Raw genomic sequence first — 13,644 nt, 5'->3', positions numbered from 1 at the left:
GCCTTGTATATAAGCATGCTCTAGTCCAAAGGGAGGAAAAGTACGGCCCACGGACCGTAACCGGCCCACCGGGCACTTCAATGCGAGACATAATTATAATTTTTTTTAAATGTACCCCTTTTAACACAATGCCCACTTAAGCCGGAAGCACCACTTAAGGAGCCGTACACCGTACACCGTACACCTGGCGACAGTGTCAGAGCCACTAGACCGTGATGTGACAAGGAAATCTCGGCCTGCCAAACCCTCTCCTAACTCGGACGAAGCTGGGCCATTTGTGCGCCGCCTCATAGGTCTCCCAGTCATGGCCAACTGTGACAGGCTGGGATCGAACCCGGATCTTTAGTAACGCCTCAAGCACTGCGATGCCTTAGACCACTGCGCCACTCGGGAAGCCTAGTGTCTATAGTTTCCAAATCATTATGGACAGGTTAGTGTCTATAGTTTCTCCATCATTATGGACAGGTTAGTGTCTATAGTTTCTACATCATTATGGACAGGTTAGTGTCTATAGTTCCTCCATCATTATGGACAGGTTAGTGTCTATAGTTTCTACATCATTATGGACAGGTTAGTGTCTATAGTTCCTCCATCATTATGGACAGGTTAGTGTCTATAGTTTCTACATCATTATGGACAGGTTAGTGTCTATAGTTTCTACATCATTATGGACAGGTTAATGTCTATAGTTCCTCCATCATTATGGACAGGTTAGTGTCTATAGTTCCTCCATCATTATGGACAGGTTAATGTCTATAGTTCCTCCATCATTATGGACAGGTTAGTGTCTATAGTTTCTACATCATTATGGACAGGTTAGTGTCTATAGTTTCTACATCATTATGGACAGGTTAGTGTCTATAGTTTCTCCATCATTATGGACAGGTTAATGTCTATAGTTCCTCCATCATTATGGACAGGTTAGTGTCTATAGTTTCTCCATCATTATGGACAGGTTAATGTCTATAGTTCCTCCATCATTATGGACAGGTTAGTGTCTATAGTTTCTACATCATTATGGACAGGTTAGTGTCTATAGTTTCTACATCATTATGGACAGGTTAGTGTCTATAGTTTCTCCATCATTATGGACAGGTTAGTGTCTATAGTTTCTACATCATTATGGACAGGTTAGTGTCTATAGTTTCTACATCATTATGGACAGGTTAGTGTCTATAGTTTCTACATCATTATGGACAGGTTAGTGTCTATAGTTTCTCCATCATTATGGACAGGTTAGTGTCTATAGTTTCTACATCATTATGGACAGGTTAGTGTCTATAGTTTCTACATCATTATGGACAGGTTAGTGTCTATAGTTTCTACATCATTATGGACAGGTTAGTGTCTATAGTTTCTCCATAAATCATTATGGACAGGTTAGTGTCTATAGTTCCTCCATCATTATGGACAGGTTAGTGTCTATAGTTTCTACATCATTATGGACAGGTTAGTGTCTATAGTTTCTCCATCATTATGGACAGGTTAGTGTCTATAGTTTCTACATCATTATGGACAGGTTAGTGTCTATAGTTTCTCCATCATTATGGACAGGTTAGTGTCTATAGTTTCTCCATCATTATGGACAGGTTAGTGTCTATAGTTCCTCCATCATTATGGACAGGTTAGTGTCTATAGTTTCTCCATCATTATGGACAGGTTAGTGTCTATAGTTTCTACATCATTATGGACAGGTTAGTGTCTATAGTTTCTCCATCATTATGGACAGGTTAGTGTCTATAGTTTCTCCATCATTATGGACAGGTTAGTGTCTATAGTTTCTCCATCATTATGGACAGGTTAGTGTCTATAGTTTCTACATCATTATGGACAGGTTAATGTCTATAGTTTCTACATCATTATGGACAGGTTAGTGTCTATAGTTTCTACATCATTATGGACAGGTTAGTGTCTATAGTTCCTCCATCATTATGGACAGGTTAGTGTCTATAGTTTCTACATCATTATGGACAGGTTAGTGTCTATAGTTTCTACATCATTATGGACAGGTTAGTGTCTATAGTTCCTCCATCATTATGGACAGGTTAGTGTCTATAGTTTCTACATCATTATGGACAGGTTAGTGTCTATAGTTTCTACATCATTATGGACAGGTTAGTGTCTATAGTTTCTCCATAAATCATTATGGACAGGTTAGTGTCTATAGTTTCTCCATCATTATGGACAGGTTAGTGTCTATAGTTTCTCCATAAATCATTATGGACAGGTTAGTGTCTATAGTTTCCACATCATTATGGACAGGTTAATGTCTATAGTTCCTCCATCATTATGGACAGGTTAGTGTCTATAGTTTCTCCATCATTATGGACAGGTTAGTGTCTATAGTTTCTACATCATTATGGACAGGTTAGTGTCTATAGTTTCTCCATCATTATGGACAGGTTAATGTCTATAGTTTCTACATCATTATGGACAGGTTAATGTCTATAGTTTCTACATCATTATGGACAGGTTAGTGTCTATAGTTTCTCCATCATTATGGACAGGTTAATGTCTATAGTTTCTCCATCATTATGGACAGGTTAATGTCTATAGTTTCTACATCATTATGGACAGGTTAATGTCTATAGTTTCTCCATCATTATGGACAGGTTAGTGTCTATAGTTTCTACATCATTATGGACAGGTTAGTGTCTATAGTTTCTCCATCATTATGGACAGGTTAATGTCTATAGTTTCTACATCATTATGGACAGGTTAGTGTCTATAGTTTCTCCATCATTATGGACAGGTTAGTGTCTATAGTTTCTCCATCATTATGGACAGGTTAGTGTCTATAGTTTCTCCATCATTATGGACAGGTTAGTGTCTATAGTTTCTACATCATTATGGACAGGTTAGTGTCTATAGTTTCTACATCATTATGGACAGGTTAGTGTCTATAGTTTCTACATCATTATGGACAGGTTAGTGTCTATAGTTTCTACATCATTATGGACAGGTTAGTGTCTATAGTTCCTCCATCATTATCATTATATTATGTATAATATATAGATGTGTACTATGTATAATATATACATGTGTACTATGCATAATACTATGCATAATATGTGTACTATGTATAATATGTAGATGTGTATAATGCATAATATATAGCCTAATAAATGGGAAATACAAGAATCCTCTCATCCAAATGATGTTGTATTAAATCCATTGCTTCAACATCCATGAAACTCCTAATAGCCCCTTCCAGGTAACGAACAGGAAGTACACCCTTACCATGTTCAATATAATGGCAAATACGTTGACCTTTTACATGCTTCTGATTGGTGAACGTCACAAATGTACTGTTCCCAGAAGTGTTCTTCATTGACGTGGTTATTTACAAGGCTTCAATCAAGTCCTCAGTCAAAAAACAAGGGACTGCAGCACAAACGGAGCCCCTATTTCATACGAAGTGCACTACCTATGACCAGTCAAACGTAGTGCACTACTACCTATGACCAGTCAAATGAAGTGCACTACCTATGACCAGTCAAACGTAGTGCACTACTACCTATGACCAGTCAAATGTAGTGCACTCCTACCTATGACCAGTCAAATGTAGTGCACTACTACCTATGACCAGTCAAACGTAGTGCACTTCTACCTATGACCAGTCAAATGTAGTGCACTAAAACAGGGAATAGGCTTCCATTTGGGATTCCGCTTTTGTTTTTGGGGATTGTTGACTTGACCTCCCTCTGTGTGTACGTCCTTTTAGTCTTGCCTTAATGTGCACATAACAAAAACCCTTCATGGGACACAGGAAACATAATAGTTTTCTATGTCAACATGGTTCATGTGTGAGCGTTTCAACTAGTCGGCTGCTCAATGGAAGAACCTGAAAGTAGAGTCACTCTCCTCTTTAATACGATGTCCTCACACATCCTCTTTAATGGAGGTACAGTGGGCTCCAAAATGACTGGCACTATGCACAAACAATACTTTAGAACAAATAGAAACAATATAATTATGGAGATAAACTCAAAATACCAACATGTGAGAAATACCGTATTTTATTCATGTTTAAATGGAACTAACCAATAAAACATACAATTATTTAATTAATGCAAAATACATTTCACCAAAATCAAGGTTTCATAATTATTGGCACTCCTCCATATTTCACCGTGGGTATGAGGTGCCTCTACTTGTATGCATCTCTGTTTCACCGTGGGTATGAGGTGCCTCTCGTTGTATGCATCTCTGTTTCACCGTGGGTATGAGGTGCCTCTCCTTGTATGCATCTCTGTTTCACCGTGGGTATGAGGTGCCTCTCCTTGTATGCATCTCTGTTTCACCGTGGGTATGAGGTGCCTCTCGTTGTATGCATCTCTGTTTCACCGTGGGTATGAGGTGCCTCTACTTGTATGCATCTCTGTTTCACCGTGGGTATGAGGTGCCTCTCGTTGTATGCATCTCTGTTTCACCGTGGGTATGAGGTGCCTCTCGTTGTATGCATCTCTGTTTCACCGTGGGTATGAGGTGTCTCTCCTTGTACGCATCTCTGTTTCACCGTGGGTATGAGGTGCCTCTCGTTGTATGCATCTCTGTTTCACCGTGGGTATGAGGTGCCTCTCGTTGTATGCATCTCTGTTTCACCGTGGGTATGAGGTGCCTCTCCTTGTATGCATCTCTGTTTCACCGTGGGTATGAGGTGCCTCTCCTTGTATGCATCTCTGTTTCACCGTGGGCATGAGGTGCCTCTCCTTGTATGCATCTCTGTTTCACCGTGGGTATGAGGTGCCTCTCCTTGTATGCATCTCTGTTTCACCGTGGGTATGAGGTGCCTCTCCTTGTATGCATCTCTGTTTCACCGTGGGTATGAGGTGCCTCTCCTTGTATGCATCTCTGTTTCACCGTGGGTATGAGGTGCCTCTCCTTGTATGCATCTCTGTTTCACCGTGGGTATGAGGTGCCTCTCCTTGTATGCATCTCTGTTTCACCGTGGGTATGAGGGGCCTCTCCTTGTATGCATCTCTGTTTCACCGTGGATATGAGGTGCCTCTCCTTGTATGCATCTCTGTTTCACCGTGGGTATGAGGTGCCTCTCGTTGTATGCATCTCTGTTTCACCGTGGGTATGAGGTGCCTCTCCTTGTATGCATCTCTGTTTCACCGTGGGTATGAGGTGCCTCTCCTTGTATGCATCTCTGTTTCACCGTGGGTATGAGGTGCCTCTCCTTGTATGCATCTCTGTTTCGACGCCGAACATGCCGATGCTGTATCTGACCAGAGCACCTTCTTCCAATCATAATTTAAATGACGTTTGGTAAACTCCAAGCGCTTTGCGTCTGTGTCTTAGGGTCAGAAAGGGCTTTCTTCTGGCAACCCTTCCAAAGAGCCTGTAGTTGTGGAGGTGGAGTCTGATGGTGCTTTCTTCTGGCAACCCTTCCAAAGAGCCTGTGGTTGTGGAGGTGGAGTCTGATGGTGCTTTCTTCTGGCAACCCTTCCAAAGAGCCTGTAGTTGTGGAGGTGGAGTCTGATGGTGCTTTCTTCTGGCAACCCTTCTAAAGAGCCTGTAGTTGTGGAGGTGGAGTCTGATGGTGCTTTCTTCTGGCAACCCTTCTAAAGAGCCTGTAGTTGTGGAGGTGGAGTCTGATGGTGCTTTCTTCTGGCAACCCTTCTAAAGAGCCTGTAGTTGTGGAGGTGGAGTCTGATGGTGCTTTCTTCTGGAAACCCTTCTAAAGAGCCTGTGGTTGTGGAGGTGGAGTCTGATGGTGCTTTCTTCTGGCAACCCTTCTAAAGAGCCTGTAGTTGTGGAGGTGGAGTCTGATGGTGCTTTCTTCTGGAAACCCTTCTAAAGAGCCTGTAGTTGTGGAGGTGGAGTCTGATGGTGCTTTCTTCTGGAAACCCTTCAACAGGGTTGAAGTGGGCTGTTTTGCAAGGAGGAATGGGAAAAAATGTCAGTCTCTCGATGTGCAAAACTGATAGAGACATACCCCAAGCGACTTACAGCTGTAATCGCAGCAAAAGGTGGCGCTACAAAGTATTAACTTAAGGGGGCTGAATAATTTTGCATGCCCAATTTTTCAGTTTTTGATTTGTTAAAAAAGTTTGAAATATCCAATAAATGTCGTTCCACTTCATGATTGTGTCCCACTTGTTGTTGATTCTTCACAAAAAAATACAGTTTTATATCTTTATGTTTGAAGCCTGAAATGTGGCAAAAGGTCGCAAAGTTCAATGGGGCCGAATACTTTCGCAAGGCACTGTATATAGACACATTACCCAACCCCTCCTATAGACACATTACCCAACCCCTCCTATAGACACATTACCCAACCCCTCCTATAGACACATTACCCAACCCCTCCTATAGACACATTACCCAACCCCTCCTATAGACACATTACCCAACCCCTCCTATAGACACATTACCCAACCCCTCCTATATAGACACATTACCCAACCCCTCCTATAGACACATTACCCAACCCCTCCTATAGACACATTACCCAACCCCTCCTAAATAGACACATTACTCAGAAACACAATATGTTGTAGAAGCTGGATCCTCATTAATAAGTAGCTGATTACAGTTGGCTTGTTTAGCACTTAATGTGAAGGGAAATACCCAGAAGTCATTGTTTTTTCATTCCTTTGACCTCACGGTAACTAATGACTCTCAACATAGTTGTTCAGTGCTTCACAGAGCTGGCTTTGACGTCTGATTCCATGAACCGTTTTGTACTGGGGGGAGGTTTGTTCATGTAAGCAAATATAGTTTGTTTTTAACGTGTCACTTATCTCGATGATTGTTTATAGTATTTTGTAATAATGCATAACAATTCTGAGTCGGCCGAAAAGGGTAAGTACAGAATCTTTTGCACAGGTCTATGTGTAACAATCTTTTATAAAATAATGAATACTGCTCTATTTTATTTTATTAGGTAAATAGGAAGTACCAAGTAAACCTGTTGTTATTATGATTCAATATATTTCTCAGTAAATGTTTTGAAAAACATCAAATTTGAGTACAAATCCATTTGTGGATCTGGTCACTTTGTGGTCTAATGTATGTAGTAGCTCATTCGGATGTAATATACTCAGAATGGGGACTGATAAGGGAGAGGCTTGATTCATTTCCTGGAATTGGTGAGTCGCCAAAACCTTTGCAAATACATCTCACAACGCATCTTGTTGAACTCTGCATTGCTTTTAGGGCATATTTTAATTTAATAGATTTTTAAAAATGTTATTTCTATAATGTTTCATAGAACATTTTTAATGGGAATTCCTGGCCGTGGTTATTTATGGTGGTTAGCGTAAGTCAGTACGGAAGTGACACAAGAAAGCAATGAAGCATCAACTTGGATGACGGCATACAGTAGGTCAACCAGTGGGAGGGGGGGGGGGGGGGGGCTGGAGGTCTAGGTCTGGGTCTAATGAGCATCAGCATGGGGGGGGGGGGGGGGGGGGGGGGGAGCTGGAGGACTAGGTCTGGGTCTAATGAGCATCAGCATGGGGTGGGGGGTTGGGGCCTGGAGGTCTAGGTCTGGGTCTAATGAGCATCAGCATGGGGTGGGGGGGGGTGGGGGGGGGGCTGGAGGCCTAGGTCTGGGTCTAATGAGCATCAACATGGGGTGGGGGGGGGGGGGGTGGCTGGAGGCCTAGGTCTGGGTCTAATGAGCATCATCATGGGGTGGGGGGGGGCTGGAGGCCTAGGTCTGGGTCTAATGAGCATCAGCATGGGGTGGGGGGGGCTGGAGGCCTAGGTCTGGGTCTAATGAGCATCAGCATGGGGGGGGGGGGGGGGGCTGGAGGCCTAGGTCTGGGTCTAATGAGCATCAGCATGGGGTGGGGGGGGGGGCTAGAGGCCTAGGTCTGGGTCTAATGAGCATCAACATGGGGTGGGGGGGGGGGGGGGGCTAGAGGCCTAGGTCTGGGTCTAATGAGCATCAACATGGGGGGGGGGGAGGTTCTGCTCAGTGGAAAGGCCTACAGTAGAACTATGCATTAACATGGGGGGGGGAGGTTCTGCTCAGTGGAAAGGCCTACAGTAGGACTATGCATTAACATGGGGTGGTGGGGGGGGGGTTCTGCTCAGTGGAAAGGCCTACAGTAGAACTATGCATTAACATGGGGTGGGGGGTGGGGGGGGGGGGGGGGGGTTCTGCTCAGTGGAAAGGCCTACAGTAGAACTATGCATTAACATGGGGTGGGGGGGGGGAGGTTCTGCTTAGTGGAAAGGCCTACAGTAGAACTATGCATTAACATGGGGTGGGGGGGGGGAGGTTCTGCTCAGTGGAAAGGCCTACAGTAGAACTATGCATTAACATGGGGTGGGGGGGGGGAGGTTCTGCTTAGTGGAAAGGCCTACAGTAGAACTATGCATTAACATGGGGTGGGGGGGGGGGGTTCTGCTCAGTGGAAAGGCCTACAGTAGAACTATGCATTAACATGGGGTGGGGGGGGGGGGAGGTTCTGCTCAGTGGAAAGGCCTACAGTAGAACTATGCATTAACATGGGGTGGGGGGGGGGGTTCTGCTCAGTGGAAAGGCCTACAGTAGAACTATGCATTAACATGGGGTGGGGGGGGGGGTTCTGCTCAGTGGAAAGGCCTACAGTAGAACTATGCATTAACATGGGGTGGTGGGGGGGGGGTTCTGCTCAGTGGAAAGGCCTACAGTAGAACTATGCATTAACATGGGGTGGGGGGGGGGTTCTGCTCAGTGGAAAGGCCTACAGTAGAACTATGCATTAACATGGGGTGGGGGGGGGGGGGGTCTGCTCAGTGGAAAGGCCTACAGTAGAACTATGCATTAACATGGGGTGGGGGGGGGGGTTCTGCTCAGTGGAAAGGCCTACAGTAGAACTATGCATTAACATGGGGTGGGGGGGGGGGGGGGGGTCTGCTCAGTGGAAAGGCCTACAGTAGAACTATGCATTAACATGGGGTGGGGGGGGGGGGGGGGTCTGCTCAGTGGAAAGGCCTACAGTAGAACTATGCATTAACATGGGGTGGGGGGGGGGGGGGGGTCTGCTCAGTGGAAAGGCCTACAGTAGAACTATGCATTAACATGGGGTGGGGGGGGGGGGGGGGGTCTGCTCAGTGGAAAGGCCTACAGTAGAACTATGCATTAACATGGGGTGGGGGGGGGGGGGTTCTGCTCAGTGGAAAGGCCTACAGTAGAACTATGCATTAACATTTCCATGTTGAGAAATATTCAACAAAATGCTATGATTCTAATGGAGATACTTAAAGGCCCAGTGCATTAAAAAAAAAACAGTGTTTTATACAGTAGGTCCACACTATGAAGACCTCAGAGTCCGAGCCTCGCCCCGATGGTCACGCAGAGAATGATTCTAGCTCCGATGGGAGTGACATCTTTTGAAGAAAATTGAATTCCTTCCTTTTGGCTGATCCATATGCAGTATTTTTTCTTCCAGAGGGAGCAGGTACTATGAGTCACGTCCCTCGGGACAAGACCTGTGACTCCAGAGCAGGTACTATGAGTCACATCCCTCGGGACAAGACCTGTGACTCCGGACCACGGCGCCTCTGAAAGGAGCACTGGGGTGGTGATAAAGAGATGCTGGCAACGAGGCCCTTTATCTACTGACCCAGAGTCAGATGAAGCCCTTAATCTACTGACCCAGAGTCAGATGAGGCCCTTTATCTACTGACCCAGAGTCAGGTGAGGCCCTTTATCTACTGACCCAGAGTCAGATGAGGCCCTTTATCTACTGACCCAGAGTCAGATGAGGTCCTTTATCTAATGACCCAGAGTCAGAGTTCCTTTATCTACTGACCCAGAGTCAGATGAGGCCCTTAATCTACTGACCCAGAGTCAGATGAGGCCCTTAATCTACTGACCCAGAGTCAGATGAGGCCCTTTATCTACTGACCCAGAGTCAGATGAGGCCCTTTATCTACTGACCCAGAGTCAGATGAGGCCCTTTATCTACTGACCCAGAGTCAGATGAGGACCTTTATCTACTGACCCAGAGTCAGATGAGGCCCTTTATCTAATGACCCAGAGTCAGATGAGGCCCTTTATCTACTGACCCAGAGTCAGATGAGGCCCTTTATCTACTGACCCAGAGTCAGATGAGGACCTTTATCTACTGACCCAGAGTCAGATGAGGTCCTTTATCTAATGACCCAGAGTCAGAGTTCCTTCATCTACTGACCCAGAGTCAGATGAGGCCCTTAATCTACTGACCCAGAGTCAGATGAGGCCCTTAATCTACTGACCCAGAGTCAGATGAGGCCCTTTATCTACTGACCCAGAGTCAGATGAGGCCCTTTATCTACTGACCCAGAGTCAGATGAAGCCCTTCATCTACTGACCCAGAGTCAGATGAGGCCCTTTATCTACTGACCCAGAGTCAGATGAGGCCCTTTATCTACTGACCCAGAGTCAGATGAGGCCCTTTATCTAATGACCCAGAGTCAGATGAGGCCCTTTATCTACTGACCCAGAGTCAGATGAGGCCCTTTATCTACTGACCCAGAGTCAGATGAGGCCCTTAATCTACTGACCCAGAGTCAGATGAGGCCCTTTATCTACTGACCCAGAGTCAGATGAAGCCCTTTATCTACTGACCCAGAGTCAGATGAGGCCCTTTATCTACTGACCCAGAGTCAGATGAGGCCCTTTATCTACTGACCCAGAGTCAGATGAGGCCCTTTATCTACTGACCCAGAGTCAGATTAACTCGTGGATACAATTTTCATGTTTCTGTGTCCAGTACGAAGGAAGTTAGAGATAGTTTCGCGATCCAATGCTAACTAGCGTTAGCGCAGAGACCGGAGTCTATGTGTTTCTGTTAGCATGCTTTTCAACGCTAGCAGATACCCATAGACTTCCAGTCATAGAAGTCACGTACTTGTTCCCGACACTACAGGACAGAAGTTGGCAGATCGGCGGTATCGACTTCAGACGAGATCGGTGACAGGTCGTAGAGCAAAACAGAGAACAACGTGGTGTTTGTGAGTCTCGTCCACGGAGGGGTAAATAATAGTTTACCGTTCGGACAAACCGTTTCGGACGCTACAGAAGTTTTTGTGAGAAGACCGATTTTCCTGGTCTGACAAACACCACTGAAGTTCTGCCACCTTCAGTCGCAGACTCGGAAGGCCGACGTGTGGTGGACGTGATGGATTGTGATGCAGCCCATGCAGATATCTCTAGCTTTAACAGACAGATTTTTATGGTGAATTCTTTTGTATTTATTACTATGCTAATTAGATTGTGTTGTTACCATGCTGTGTTGTCATGTGTTGCTGCCATGCTATGTTGTTGTCTTAGGTCTCTCTTGTCGTGATGTGTGTTTTGTCCTATATATATATATATATATATATATATATATATATATTTAAATTTAAAAAATGGTAACCCAGTCCCAGTCCCAGTCCCCGTCCCCACAGGAGGCCTTTTGCCTTTTGGTAGTCCGTTATTGTAAATAACAATTTGGTCTTAACTGACATGCCTAGTTAAAATAAAGGTTACATTTTTAAAAAATAAGGTCAATCTTTTCAAAAAAACAACTTATTTCAAGCTGTAGTCGAGCAAAATAACTGTTGTTCTCAGGTTCTCAGCATTCAGATAAACAACACTCAGGCTGGGTTCTATCCTCTAAGTGAGAACAAGAGAACTGAGTGCTCCTTTGTGTTCTTTACCTGGGTTCTGGAATAGAACTGAGTGCTCCTTGGTGTTCTTTACCTGGGTTCTGGAATAGAACTGAGTGCTCCTTGGTGTTCTTCACCTGTGTTCTGGAATAGAACTGAGTGCTCCTTGGTGTTCTTTACCTGTGTTCTGGAATAGAACTGAGTGCTCCTTGGTGTTCTTTACCTGGGTTCTGGAATAGAACTGAGTGCTCCTTTGTGTTCTTCACCTGGGTTCTGGAATAGAACTGAGTGCTCCTTGGTGTTCTTTACCTGGGTTCTGGAATAGAACGGAGTGCTCCTTGGTGTTCTTTACCTGTGTTCTGGAATAGAACTGAGTTCTCCTTGGTGTTCTTTACCTGGGTTCTGGAATAGAACGGAGTGCTCCTTTGTGTTCTTTACCTGGGTTCTGGAATAGAACTGAGTGTTCCTTGGTGTTCTTCACCTGGGTTCTGGAATAGAACTGAGTGCTCCTTGGTGTTCTTCACCTGGGTTCTGGAATATAACTGAGTGCTCCTTGGTGTTCTTTACCTGGGTTCTGGAATAGAACTGAGTGCTCCTTGGTGTTCTTTACCTGGGTTCTGGAATAGAACTGAGTGCTCCTTGGTGTTCTTCACCTGGGTTCTGGAATAGAACTGAGTGCTCCTTGGTGTTCTTTAACTGGGTTCTGGAATAGAACTGAGTGCTCCTTGGTGTTCTTTACCTGGGGTCTGGAATAGAACTGAGTGCTCCTCTGTGTTCTTTACCTGGCTTCTGGAATAGAACGGAGTGCTCCTTGGTGTTCTTTACCTGTGTTCTGGAATAGAACGGAGTGCTCCTTGGTGTTCTTTACCTGGGTTCTGGAATAGAACTGAGTGCTCCTTGGTGTTCTTTACCTGGGTTCTGGAATAGAACTGAGTGCTCCTTGGTGTTCTTTACCTGGGTTCTGGAATAGAACTGAGTGCTCCTTGGTGTTCTTTACCTGGGTTCTGGAATAGAACTGAGTGCTCCTTGGTGTTCTTTACCTGGGTTCTGGAATAGAACTGAGTGCTCCTTGGGTTCTATCTTCTAAGTGAGAACAAGCTGTTTCCCTGGCAGCTACATATGGCTGCTACTCAAAGAAACCATTGCTGCCAGTTGGAAAACATTTTAGAAACAATGACAACAGTGCCATGTTGATATGAGACTTGCTGTTGGAAAACCACATTAGTGTCTGACTTTCGGCTGTCGCAGATGCACCTCCTCCACACTCACTCCTCGACTCCTCGGCGGTTGCTTTCTCCTTACCACTCGTATGAAGATCTCACCTCAGTGGCTATTTCAGACAATCCCATAATAAAAATAACAAATATTGAATATGATGAGGAATTGAATTAATTTTCTATTGGCTGTATCTTGAAATTGAATACCAGTATCTCACATCTCAGTCAAAGTTGGTTTTTGAAATATCAAAATACTCTTTATTTTATATGGCAGTTGACAACCAACTTGAAGGTGCATTAGCGCCACCAGCTGGCCTGGAGTGTGCACCGTACCCATATAATCTCGTCTCCTTTTAAGGAAACAAAATAAATCATTAAATTCTACATGCCCCCTTAAAAGACTTTATCAGTGGTTCAGCTTGGCTCTTCAAACACAAATTGAAATACTTTCGATAGGAATTACATGGAGGACTTCAGCGCTGTCACCATCTAGTGGTTTTAATGTCTATGGGTAACACCCAGCACATCTAGAAGGGTATCTCACACTGAACCCCTCCGCTGAGATGACGTGGTTCCACTACATCACGATTTAAAATGTACAAGTTGGACCCGCTAGGGGCAAAATAGCTAGATTTACTAGTAAAACACCAAAATGTATAACTTCTGCAACAAACTGTCACAGCGCAGATCGGAATTGACGTGTTTCCACTACAACTAAGCCTAAGACACCTGGTGTGAACAGCTGCATGTCCCATTCTTTAGCATTTAGAACAATGGGGATGGGACATATTCTCTAACATTGAAAGGAAGCAAATCCTCTCTGTACTTTTCCAGGTACAACCTGCTC

The sequence above is a fragment of the Oncorhynchus mykiss genome, chromosome 6 (assembly GCF_013265735.2).
Source record: "Oncorhynchus mykiss isolate Arlee chromosome 6, USDA_OmykA_1.1, whole genome shotgun sequence".
Taxonomy (NCBI): Eukaryota; Metazoa; Chordata; class Actinopteri; order Salmoniformes; family Salmonidae; genus Oncorhynchus; species Oncorhynchus mykiss.
The sequence above is the reverse complement of the archived record's forward strand: the minus strand, read 5'-3'. Positions refer to the sequence as shown.